Source organism: Opisthocomus hoazin, chromosome 1 (genome assembly GCF_030867145.1).
Source record: "Opisthocomus hoazin isolate bOpiHoa1 chromosome 1, bOpiHoa1.hap1, whole genome shotgun sequence".
NCBI lineage: Eukaryota > Metazoa > Chordata > Aves > Opisthocomiformes > Opisthocomidae > Opisthocomus > Opisthocomus hoazin.
In genome coordinates, this window is record NC_134414.1 from 122,827,112 (window position 1) to 122,840,919 (window position 13,808).

Sequence of the window (13,808 nt, forward strand, 5' to 3'; positions counted from 1 at the left end):
TAGACAGTGGGAATATCCTGTGGAAAAAAACTCTTAGCTTTTCTAAAGAAGTTTCCAAACAATGGGCCAGATCTCCTTCAAAGTGACATTTAATCAGAAGAAAGAAATGTAGCTACTTAGATTTAGTGAGGAAGTGATCCTATTGTTTTAATGTTATTTTGTTTTACTGATGTTATGAGAAATTGGCTCCCTCCAGTTTGGATTTTTCCAAACTGGCACAGGACAGATGATACAACAAATGAAGAACGCCAGTAGGACTATAAATGGAATAGAACTCTAGTTTCTGCAGTTAGTTACGCCTGTATCTCACATACCACAACAACAGGAAAAAAAAAAGTGAGGGCGGAGCTATGTTGATGTGGAGTAAGGGCTGAGAGTATGTGTTGGTAAATTTAGGGTAAGATACATCCCAGAGTGCTGTAAACCCTCAGAGCTTAGCATTAACTTAAAAAAAAAAAGAAAAAGAAAAAAGAAAAAGAAAAAAGAAAAAGAAATACCGTAGCTCTCGCAATGTAGAGCTAAGGGCACCCGAAAGAATGTGATTTTGTTCTGCAGTGCCACCATTGACCAAGAGCATGATTATTGACAAGTCATGTTGATGTCTGAAGCCAAGGAGCCTGCCCTCTCCTGCCAGCCGCCACGGTATGCCGCAAGGCAAAGGGAATCCATCTCTGCATTGTCAGATATCTCCCTCTTTGGATGCCTCTTTGGTTTAACCTTGAACCCACATTGCAAAATTTCCATTTGTAGCACATCAGTTAGTTACTGCCATACACCCACAACCATTTTCTACCAAGTTTACATTTCCATCTTCATCAATATGTTTTACAAATCTCTTTCGTAGTTTAAACATTTGAATATTCCCAAAGATACGCGTTTCATAAGAGACGAGTTCTGCCACGTCAAAGATCTCATGCTCACCGATTCCAACCTGTCTCAATAAGTACCCACATGGGTATTTCTTTTACTTAACCTTAAAGCAAAACAGCTCAGCTTTGTTGTGTAGACGGTCCTTATATTTTCTTGTTTTTGTGAATTTGTATACAGATAAACAACATTCAGGATCTGACATTTCACTTTGATTGCGAGTTGCTGTAATTAAGAACCAAAGCTTTATGAATTTTAATCATCAGCTGTAAGTGGTACATTATCTCTAGTTCACAATGAAAGCAATCAAGTGGACAAGATATTTTTAGAGACATTACTGTGGTAATATTACATTAAGTAGCAGTTAGTACACTATTTTCACACCCAGTGATTTCACACATTAATGCGGCTATAGATCAGCCCTAATGACAAGAGAAAGTTATTTTTCAAGTCCTATGAGGAGGGTGGTTAAAAGAACTACTGGGGATTTACACTTCAGCGACAGGAGGGGCACCCCAGCAGGGTGGCAGGCGCTCCAGCAGTAGGGACTGCTTCCACTCCTCCTGGAGACCAAGGCAGAAGCCCCCGTTGTCCCGAATGGATACAGGTTAATGACAGGGGCAGCATTTTCTCCCTCCTTCTTGGGAGGGAAACAAGGACAGGAGGGGAGAGCAAGGCAAAGTACCCTGATGCTGGCGCTTAGCCCCTGAGCTGGTGAGAGAAATCACATACCACATCTTGCCCAAGGCTGCCACTGCAGCAACACAACACTCCCCCCTTTCAAGGAGGGCACAGTGAAGAACAGATCAGAAACACCCTGTGGCTTAAAGGAGAAAAAGGCAGGGAGCCTGGCACGTTCTAAAGTTTCAGTGTATGCTAGTCCACATGGATACAACAACATTGTCTAGATAAATCTGTAAATACAGACATCTCTTTTTGCAAGGCAGAAGGGACCAACACACAAAGCACACAGCCCTGAAAGGAGCGCATTTAAGATACTATTGTCTCACTAAAGGATACCAGTTCATCCAAAAACTGTTTGCCTGAAACTAGGGATAATAAGAAACAGTGTTCTGGGAAGGAGAAATTCTTCCTTCTTCCTGGAGTCTCACATTTGGGATAAGAGGAGAAGCTCCAGCAGCCTCACCCCAGAGCTGCAGGCCGTTCTATTTTACTGCAGAGGTCCTGCGAGGATGGCAGGGCTGCGATTCAGAGAGCTCAGCAGCTAGTTCTGCCAGAGAGAGTGCGCTATGTTGTCTGGGTGTCACAGTGGCAGACAGCTGTTGTCACAGCAGCTTGGATTCTGTTGGAAAAGCCCTCGCAGAAGCCAGTTCAGCTCCACAGAAGGTGTCACTCAGAGGCTGATGCCTCAGCAGCCAGAACTTGCTGATACCAGCATCATGGCAGCGCTTTGCAGTTCCAGTTTAAACCACCTGGTTACGCAGGCCAGCTGTTGATGACAGGTCATTGAGAAAAAGTATGTGACATCCAGGTGCAGTGATAGTTTTGCTACTGTCCCTCACACAGCACCAGTTACATCCCAGTAACAGGCCAGCCCTCGAACTCGGTCCAGAATTACTGGATCTTAGTGTAGAAAGACTGGACCACTGCTGCACTTGACATAGAGAAGCAGTATGGAAATGCCGATCAGACTTTATGTCCGTGTTAAACTGTTTCTCACAATGTTTGCCTTCTATTTTTGTTATAGGGTAACCCAGGCAGCTCTGTCACAGAACAGCCTGAAGTCAGAGCACAAGGATAGCTCCAAGTTCGGCACTCCAAAGAGGGGAATCCTATGTTTGAGCAACAGGCAATGCTCTCTGACCTACTCACAAATTAAAGAATTATTTCTTTCTCAGATGCCTTCAGAAAGCTGCGTTGAAGTACATATCTGGAGCCTATCGGACAGACTATATTCACAGAAGCATCTCTGCAGTGCACACAAAGACTGTATAACTTGGAAAAAAAGGATACTGAAATGAGAAATAGACAGAACAGGAAAAGGTCTACCTGAGAAGCTGAGAAAAATACACACTGTTAATATACCTTACAGAAAAATCCAATATGTTCTTTGCTCATTGCCTAGCTTTTGAGGCTCTGCTGGGTTGTTTCTATATGGAGAAGAAATCAGTGGCATTAGCAAAGCATTTCTTGATGCATAGCCTCTGTCTTTCACTCCTGTCCTGTTTCCCTACACGCTGGGGAAGTGCACAGACAGGCAGTTTCCCCATACAGAAATTGGAATCTGCCTTTGGAGCAAGCGCTGTCTCTTGTCCCTCACCAGGCCATGGTCAAGCTCTTCCCGTGGACCTGCCCGGTGGCAGCTCCACATCTCCCCGTCCTCTGTTTTTCAAACAGGTAATTTGAAACTGGTGGCACCTCGTGCTCGGGGTGGGGCCTGGGGCACAGGCTTCATCTGTGTCCTCTCCCACTACGGGAAAGAAAATGCAATTACTTTGTCATTAGGTCAGACTGGGGATGATTTACATATCCATCTATGCCTGTAATTAAAAACATGATGATAGAAAAACATTAACTATAATAATAAAGAATAAATTGTGTAACGGAGTGAGAGCATTCTTAATTATTTACCCAGACCTGTACGTATAGAAAGGTCTGCTCTCATATCACACAGGGCTTTCTTCACTGCCTCCTTGTGGCTTTCCAGAGTTAGCTATGTGCAAAATGCTAATTTGGCATCGGTTGGCACACGTAGAGGTGTCTCTGCTAAGTGTGAGAGACACAGGGAACAGACACCTTTCTCGGATTTCCTTACATCAAAATGCAAATTCCACCTTTGGACTTCTGTGCAAACTAGGACTCAAGTCAGTGCCCTGTTCATGATGGTGCCACACATGGATGCTTCAGAGAAACATGTAAGCATGTCTCCAAGAATCACAAAATCATTGGGGAGGGAAGGGACCTCTGAAAATTGCCTAGTCCAACCCTGGTGAAAGCAGGGTCAACTACAGCAGGTTGCTAGGGCTATATCCAGCCAGATATTTTAATGACTTCATGGATGGAGACTCTGCAACCTCTCTGGACAACCTGTTCCAGTGTTCAAACCCTCATCACAGTAAAAAAAAAAAAAGAGGGAAAAAAAGTGTTTTCTTATGTTTGGACAGAACTCAGAACTTCTTGTGTTTCAGCTTGTGCCTGTTGCCTCTTGTCCTTTCACTGTATTCCATGGAGAGGAGTTTGGCTCTGTCTTCTTTACTGCCCCCCCATCAGGCATTTAAACATGTCGATAAGATCCCCCTGAGACTTCCCGTCTCCAGGCTGGACAGTCCAAGCCCTCTCAGCCTTTCCCCATATAAGAAACCTTCCAAGCCCTTAATGGTTTTTCTGTCCCTTTGCTGTACTTGTTCCAGTAACCTATGTCTGTCTTGTACTGGGGAGCCCAGGACTGGACACCACTCCAGATGTGCCTCGCCAGAGCTGAGCAGAAGGGAAGGATCACCTGCCTTGGCATGCTGGTGATGCTCTTTCTCATGCAGCCCAGGTCACCACTGGCCTTCTTTGCCGCAAGGGCACACTGCTGGCTCATGTTCAACCTGGTGTCCACCAGGACCCACAGGTCCTTCTCTGCAAAGTCGCTTTCCAGCCTCTCAGCCCCCGGACTGTACTGGAGCGTCAGGGTTACTCCTGCCCAGGGACAGAGCTTAGCATTTCCCTTCATTGAACTTCATGAGACTCCTCTTGGTCCATATCTCTAGCCTGTTGAGGTCTTTTTGAACTGCAGCACAGCCATTTGGAATAATCTGCCTTCTGCAGAGCACTCTTCTTGATACCAAGAAGTTAGAGGTTGGCTTAAAACTTGAAGGTACAAGGCATCATTACCTTGAAAAATTCAAGCAAGCCTCTTGGACATTTGAAGGTCTAAGCACCCTTAGAAGTATGTCTGGTAAGTACTTAGCTACATGCAGATCAATGCAGATCAGTATGAGATCACTGTGTGACTCGAGTCAAAAGTAGCAAATCACAAGAGATCTTTTCAAAGAAATAAAACCTTTAAGGAATGGCCAGGCTTTCTACAGAGGTCATACCTGTTCCAAAAGACTTCAATCCACGGGGTTTTTTCAACAATCTACTGAGTCTATTTCTGTAACACTCCAGGTTTAAGGCCAGGAGGTGTCTTGGCCTGGGAGCTGCCTGGCAGGGTGCCATAAATACTTAAAGAATTTCCCTGAGCAGATCATCTCCCTTTAAATGTTTATGGATTTTACAGCTAGAGCATGGATCTTCTACAATCTATGAGCAAATTCTGCTGTTAGGCATATTCTACACTTCCCCAGCCTTTGGAGACTTTTCTTCGTAACAGATTTTAAACTTGGAACATTTCACAGTCTGTGAAAGCAAATTCTTCTTGATTGTCAATTGGGGGAGGGGGAAATTTCATACCCAGTGAAGTTACTGCTACTTCTCCATCAAACTGGAGAGATGCATCAAACTAGATTCTTGTAGAGAACTCTCCCAGAACTTGTATTATTCAATATTTTCATTAATGACAAGAATGAAGGAACAGAGGCTGAGCTTATTAAACTTTTAGATGGCACCTTGCTGGGAGGGGCTGCAAATATGCTGGAAAACAGACTTAGTATTCAAAACAGCTTTGATTTTCTGAGGAAGTCTGGGGAAAAAAAAGATGTTATTCAAAGAAGACATGCAAAATTCTACAGTTACTTAAGAAAAATCAGCTATTCAAATGTAGTAGACAGGGGCAGCACTAGCTACATGGGAGCTACAATGCCAGCATTGGAAGGCAGGATTTGGACTCCGCATGGAAGCAAGCCCAAAATGAGCCAAAAATTCCTGCAAGTCTGAGCAGGCTCCATCACTGCGTATTTTTAAGAAGAGGGCAAATGTTGGTCAAGAGTGACAGATACAGCTAGCCATGCTGTCGGATAGAGGGATGGACTAGAAGGCATCCCAATGCATCTTTCAGTCCTATTTTATGAGTTTTCATTTGACAATAAGAGAAGTTTCCCTGCTTGTTTCAGACTGGTGGGCATCTCTCATGCACTAGCATCACTGACAGACTGTCTCAGTATCCCTTTTAAGATAGATCTAGCCTTCTGACGACAGGAGCTAATAAGAAAACCAACAACTACAGCTTTTGGAAGTCTGTTCCAGAAGCTCTGCTCTCTGAGCAGTAAAAGTCTTTCTCAAGTTTTCTGCCTAAACAGAGTCAAGATCAGTCTCTACCTTCTCTCTTTTATGCGCCTTACTTTAATTAGCACTTTTCCCCATGCTTTCTAATTCCCTTGTAGTCTTTGCAATATATTCCAGTAACCAACAGTGCTATCAGGACAGGATTTATCTTGCTTTGAGGACCGAATAAGCTGCGTGCTTCTAGCCTCGTGGGTACTGCACACAGCACAGCTGCTTGCAGCACATGGTCCAAGGGCCTGGATTCCTTTATGAAGGATATACTTTCCAGTCCTGTTACAAGAAGATGTCCCAGGTTGCTGTAGAGGAGTACAAGCCATCCGTTGAACTCTGTGCCAACAGTTTCAAACCTCTTCTGGATGCATGCATTGCTTGCTCCTCAGACCTTCGATAGCTGGTAATTACTCACCCTTTGTGAATGGTAGGCTTACCTGACAGCCAAAGCACCACTAATATTTTTGAAGCGCAGGCAGTGCAGGGGATACTCTGAGGTCAGGGTTGCTAGCTGAGTGCCCGCTACAGATTGATGATTAGTCTACAGTGAAACAAATTCAATAAGGAATGTACCTTATTGTCTGCAATGGCCCTGAAAAATTTTGAAATCTCTGGTGTCTCTGATGACCCTTCTGTAAGTTCCTTATCCTTTCCCAGTCTCCCTCCATGTGTCACTCCTTTTATTTTTCCTAATGTGGATAGAGACTGATGAACTTTTAATACAACCATCCCCTTTCCTGTTGGTGACAGCTCATTCAAGGTGGCCGAGTACCTGAACTGCTCTCTAACCATCTGCTCCGTAAGAACATCAGAGTAAGATGCGATGCTCTGACATTCCAGCCGATGCGCTAGTCATTTAACAGTGTAGCGGGGTGCAAAGTTGCAGTGGAAGACTCAAACCTCTGAAAGAGAAGTTCAGCTCTGATAACTGCTCAAGTCAATGGAACTGTAAGACGGATTAAGTTAGCGTGAAGACTTCCCTCACGGCAAATTGTTCTCAGAAAGCAGATTGCTCTCTCCCCTCAACACAGCTACTGAAGAATCCAGTTGCTTCATAGACCAAAAGGTGTGCCAGACCTGGAAGAAGCCCACCACAAGCAAGAAGCTTAGTGAGAGACAGGATTTTTTAAACCCTGGAGAAGTTCCGATTTGAATTTGCTTCTCTCTGATTTTAATACAAGCTTTAGCTGAACCAGAAAGAACATCCTAGATGTCCAGCCAAGAGGGGTATCACTGTGAAGGGGAGATCCTACTCCTGGGAAAACATGAACTAGTAATGCTTTGGAGACCTTCCTATCCTATTAGATATGGAATAAGAAGTTGTCCATCTTACTGCCACTTGAGACCCAGCTCTTATAAAGTTTGAAGAAACTAAACTAATCACCATTAGAAAACAAGGGTCAGTAAGTGATAATTAAGTAGCTTGGGAATCTATTAAAAAAACTTCAGAAATCAGTGTTTACACTATGTAGTTACAAATTAGCTGCAATGGGCATTGTTAAGAACCCATTTTTATAAGACAAACACTGAACGTGTGCACATTAGAAGAGTTCTCCCATGATTAGAAATCACAGCACAACTCATTTTATCCCATCCCTAAATTAGAAACTTAATGCCTCTGTTTATTAGCAGAAGGAAATTCTATTACATTCAAGCAATGCTAAGGTACAGAAAAGCACAATTTTTGTGCAGTTCTGCAAAAAAAGTAGTTGGAACAAAGCTGCTCACAATTACAGCTCAGTGCTTCAATGATTTAATGACTTGAATGAATGAACATCTTCGGAGTCACAAACATCAATGAATTCTCCACTGATTATGGCCTTCAGGAGACAAAGTAGCTGAAGCAATGACGCTGGTAGATACGAGTGCTGGGACTGTAGGAGGAACTAGAGCCCTCTCAACACTCAGCACTTTGTACATGAACATGCCGTTTGTTGCTGTAAGAGCCATAAGTTAGCACATAAGAGCTCCCATATTCCATGTTGTTCAGGAACTACTCCTGACCAGGAACCCCAAGAGCTTTGCATTAACCACTGTCCGAGCTCCAGCTGATCGATGCTGTTCAGCGTGAGCTCCTGCACAGTGGCACCTCCTCTGAGAGCTTCAGAAAGGCGCAGGTCCCCGGAGCTTCCCTGGGGAGCCAAGTCCAGCTACACCCAACTAACGAACAACGGCAAGAACATACAAGCTGTCTGCGCCCTCTAATAAATGCCCTGTTGTCCCAGATGTCCTGTGTTGTCACCTGTGTCCTCTGGAAAACTCATACCGCGGTTAGGCAGCAAAAAGCCCGCTACTTCTAGCTGCTTGCCTTTCTGGACTACAGCCCCGCTAACCTGACAACACCACTGTGAAAGGCAGCAGTCTACACTCTCCCACTGCCCTCTGGAATTTGGGAAAACATGAATTTATTTCTCCACAGCACACACTGCCTACAGCAACCCCTTCACGTGATCACGAAGTCTCCACAGAGCACACCCCATCTGTAATTATCATTTCTTGCTGTTACTATGCATCTACACCACTTGTGAAACACTGCCAATCCCAGGCTACAAAATCATGCCACGTTTTCGTTCCACTTTTTCTGTTTACTGATCTCAGCCAGCCCACCCATGTACGATATCAGTTTCTGCTAGCACAGTTGTGACAATCCACTGCAACGGAGTAGTGCCAGAAGAGCAGCAGATTGACAGTGCCCCCTTTCTGGCAGTGTTTCGACATCGCTTTCCACCGGCTTGGTAGGTTTAGGCGCTGGGGATTAGCTGCAGGACACGTAAGCTTGTACTGAGGTGCAGTCCACGGACAGCCGTTATTGTTACGTATATGAGATCCACAGTTAGCAGACACAGGCGACCTGCTCCCTTGCCGTGCTGTAGGGCCTTCTGGTGAAGACTGCCCGGCGGTATGAAAATGGCTGCTCAGGGCTCCCACATCAAGCTGACGCAAGCCTACTGCGTTAGCTTCCTTCGAGAGGGTGAGTGTCTTCCACCAGCACGCGCCCCTCCATTTAACATCGCTTGCGTTTCTGACTGCTGAGGGAGGCAGAGATGTCTCGCGCTGCCTTCGGGCTCGAAATGGCTTTCTGTATCTTTATTTTCCTGCAACACTTCAAGGATCAGTTTTCTTCATGCCTCAGAGAAGTGGTATCTAAATCGTTTTAAACTGAAACAGGGACAGAATAAGCTGTGCAAATCATTTTCTAGTAGAACCTTAATTACATCCTGCAGTGTCTCGTCCTCAGCAAACCACTAGCAATAAAAGTCTGCATTTCATTTGGGAACCGACAGGGCTGGGTTTTTCTGTTTTGTTTTCCCCAATTGGCGTATACATAATCTAGCCTGGGACTTTGTTCCACGGCATTTTTGTCAAAGGCACCAGAGAGTATGCCTGCAACTACTAAATCTTTCTCAGGTTCGCATTCAATTTGCAAGTTATACAACTGTAACTAAAGAAAGAGACGTTCTGTTTGCAGGAAGGTGTTTGCCAGATCCCCACTGGCAATGGTGAAAAGTGATTTATGATCAGTTTTAGGTAACATGGCCTCTCAAACAGATTTTAAAAAGCCTTTACAGCCATGGCCTAACACCAAAGCCTTTTCTATAGGAACATACTCAATTTTAGCTTGTGTTGGTGCCCTGCGATGCAACTGCAAAGGCAAATGGGTACAAATGTTAAATACATCCTTTTGATGAGGCAAAGGGCTTGGTACCTTTCAAGTCTATCAGATCTCCCCATGCTCCACCATTACAAATCTGTGCCTTTCCCAGTTTCTTGGTAGTACGAGGTTGTTGATGATTTTTAATCCCTCAGTTCATTCTTCTGTACAAAACAAGAATCCTATGTTTTCTGAACCCCTCCAAGAAAGGTGGATTCACCTGTCCCATTTTTTAGGGGTACAAATAAAAATATTTGAATATAGCCCAAGCCCCACATTCATATGTATGCTTACACATACAATTCACAGTAAACGTGTCCTTCTTCCCATTTGGGGCTGCTGCACTCCATTGCCCTTATGAAAAATTCTTTATAATACTGTCATCACTGCCACGAGCACAGGCATCCCCTGGCACATACAAATTCCTCAAGGGATGAAACCACTGCAGTTCTCGCATCTTCTCTCAGGCACCAGAAGAAGTTGGTTTGCATTGTTCCCATAGCACGCACAAGTACTTAAAACTTTGACCCCAGGCTTGAGCTACAGACGCCTTGCCCACTTTTTGTGGGATCCTCCACTGTTGCCATTGCCTTCACAAACCCTCAGGCTGCGCTGAGAGCTGGGTTACCGATTTCCCTTGCTGGCAAAGTCGGATGGGCTTTCAGCAAGACCAAACCCAGGGATCTCCTGCACTTGTTTGCGCAGTCCAACTCAGTAGGCCCTGCAGAGTCTTGTTCCGAGCCTCAGTTCATGACCCCAGCCCTTACTGGGTGTCGTATTCCGGTACTACACTTCTCATGCAGTGCTTCAGTTGCTGTAACAGTTTCATAATTAGCCTCCTTTGCATAAAATAATTGAATATTCAATACCAAACATCCCTGAGCCAAGTACTGAAGGTGTGTCCAGCTTTACTGAATCCTTCCAGCCACAGTCCAACACCTCCGCAGGGCTGAGCGTTACAGGACACAGCTCAGAGCCAAAGGGAAAAGAAGCTCCACACGGAGCTCACCAACAGGAAGCAATCTTTACTCTCCAGAAGCTGTGTGGCTTCTTATGAAGAGAACTGGGCTCAGCCCCAGAAGCCCTGGCAATGTCAATCACAGGTTTTGAACCTCAGCAGCCTGTATAGCTCCCTTCCTCCGTCTGCTTTGAGACTACCCAAGCCTTTTGCAGCCTAGCCCCACTGACCATGAAGCATGAAAGCAATAAGAAAAGCCACACATCAGCTACCCCACAACTGTTGGAAGCTTCGTTTATAGTCTGGGTATTTCCCCTTTTACTAGCACCGCCTTTTCTATCTGTAAATAAACCTTCTCTAGCTGTCCATAGTTCTGGAGAACTTCAGTGCAGGTAGATGGCAGGTAGGCCATTCTTCATTAGAAAAAATTGGCATTCTTTGAGGAATTCAGAAAGCCTAGAACTTCCATTTAGTACAAAAGGAGTAATTAAGGGAGAAAAGCCCCCACAAGCACCCCTACATAGGCAGATGGTAGCAATTAGAAAAGGCAGACCACAGCTCTGAGAGAAACGCAAGACCTAGAAAGCATAATTCCTTTAGTTCAGTCTTGTAACTGGCTTAGAGAACCAAACTCTTTCCCAAGCACCCTTCTTCTAACCTATGCTGAATATGTAAAGCAAGGACACCAGATTTACAGCCAAGTGATATTCCACTCCAGGCACATGGAACATGATGAAAGTAAACATGTGGGTGTTTGTGCTTGATTTGGCAGAGAAAAAAAATGAGGGAGGGACTATGTTTGAGGGAGAGTATCAAAGATCAGAGCCAGATGCTCCTGCACAGAGCTCTGGATTTGCAGGAAATTAAGAAGGTAGAGAAGGTGAGGCAAAGGCTGTGTTTGAAGTGAGAGTCAAGGGGTTCTGAAGTTTACAACCATCCAAGGTGCTCGGGGGGAACTACCGCGCATGCCAAAACCACACCACGGTGGCCCGGGGTGCTTTCATTGTGCAAAGCCTGGGAGAGCAGAGGCTGTAAATGTAGCTTCAAAAGGAGCTTCACCTTAAAGTCTTTGCTTTCAGGGCCTATTAAACATTTATGCTGACTACCACTCCTACTCTTTGCCTCAGAGAAAGCACCTGAAATAACCTTTGCTATGGAGTGAACTACTACAGCTCTACCAGCTGTGTAGGAGACTAGCGGGGAGCTGCAAGAAGCAACAAGAAATGGTGTCAGAACGGTGCGCCGATGTCTCTACTCAGTCAACCGGGAAAGAAGCAGGGAAATCTGGTCTGGAACGTGAGAGGGAAGACAGAAAACTCTGCTAGAAATAATGAGTAGATTAGCCACGTAGAGATGGCTAAGACGGAGTGAAGCCAGTGGAGGCAAATATAGATGTATAAGAGTATCAGCAGTTTGTGCTTTTACATTACTTAAGGTTCACACTTTCAGGAGAGCTTTCAGACCAGCCTCCAGCTTTGGATCCATGAGTACTACAGCTGTGAGAGAGACTGTAAAGGAAAAGGAGGAAAGTAGACCCTATGCAGAAATCAAAAGGAGGACAGAGGGGCTCTTGGAGAAGATGGAAAGAAGGGATAGATTCCCCTGATTTGCTTAAAAATTCTTTGGTTAAGCAACAGGAGTTTAGGAAGAGACGGCCAGAAGCACTCAGGGTTTTCACTCTAGGAAGCTGTTACTATTAAGAGCAGATAATACACAGAGCATTCACTTATTCCCTCATAGTTCACTTGTACAATCAGCCAGTTACCCAGCTGAAGGACAACCCCAGCTGTGTATTCAGTAGGGGGTTGTGCTGACGCACTAGCGGGTTCCAAGCAGGTGTTCAGAAAGTCCCGCAAAGTCATTTATTTTGACGGATGTACACAGACTCCTGTAGTCTTTGCCTGCGTGTAGCAGCCCCTGCCCTACAGTCTCACAACCCACCGTTGATACCAGCCTTGCACAGACTGAGCAGACACGTGGTGCCCGGAGTTTATCAGCCCTTGCAGATTGAACAGGACTACCAGTCTCTGGAATTTATCAGTCCTCGGGAAACCTTCGTGCTCCTTCTCGGCACATGCTTTTGTGCTTTGGTCTGTTTCCTGGTAACTGCTTCTCCATCCAAACCTATGGATACCTGCAGGACCAATTCAGTTTCACACACAAGAGGCCTTTATGAGAAGTTGCATTGGTGGCTTGTGGGAACATTCTATATCAATGAAGGTCATGCTGTCCTTGAGAGTTTCTGAACAAGAGAAAAATAAGGACGTTATCAGGTGCAACGGAGGACTTTGGCAGAACGCCCAAAGCAAACCAAGAAGTCATGCACAGCTAAGCTAGCCAACTGAGTGTTTAGAATAGGCACATAAACAACGTATGTTAACCAATAAGCATTTGGGCTGGAACACGTGGACAGCTTTGTAAGGGTATAAAACGCAGCTTTTTGATAAATATAGGGTCTTCGTTTTGGATATCGGAGTCTGTGTCATCAGTCTCTTCAGTGGCTTTTGGGGCTGATCACTCAGCCTTCACACTGTAGGTACAAACTGAACCTAAATGTGGCTCATTCTTATTAAAGAGCAGCCGCAGCTCCTCTTCCTGGAATCCAACCACCAAGCTGGATCTGGGTTAGGACAGACGAAGGTTTAATGTTTGCGTTTGAATACATAGATCCCGCGAAGAGGGGAGAGGCCTTCCCACACTCAACCTAGGGAAGAAAGGTCGATCGTCTGGTCTGGATTCACGTTAAGACAGTGTCTACTTAGCCCCAGCCTTTCTTACCTAAGTTAATTTGGCTGTTTATCAGCGTGGTTATGACACCGAGCACTGGTTTAATGAGCCTGTCTCCTGAAGGCTGACTCCAGCACTAAGCGGAGGGTAGTCTTGAAGACTGTGTTGTTAGAAACCATTTCATAGAATCATAGAATCATTTGGGTTGGAAGGGACCTTATAGATCATCTGGTTCCAACCCATCTGCCGTGGACAGGGACACCTTCCACTAGACCAGGTTGCTCAAAGCCCCATCCAGCCCGGTCTTGAACACTGCCAGGGAGGGGGCAGTTGTTTTGGGTTTTTTTCTGAGGTGCAAAGAGAAGGTCTGACGCATTACGTTGATAGAACTCAACCACTTGTTCTCAGCCCAGCCATTTCTCTCCTTTCTTGCAGTCCACA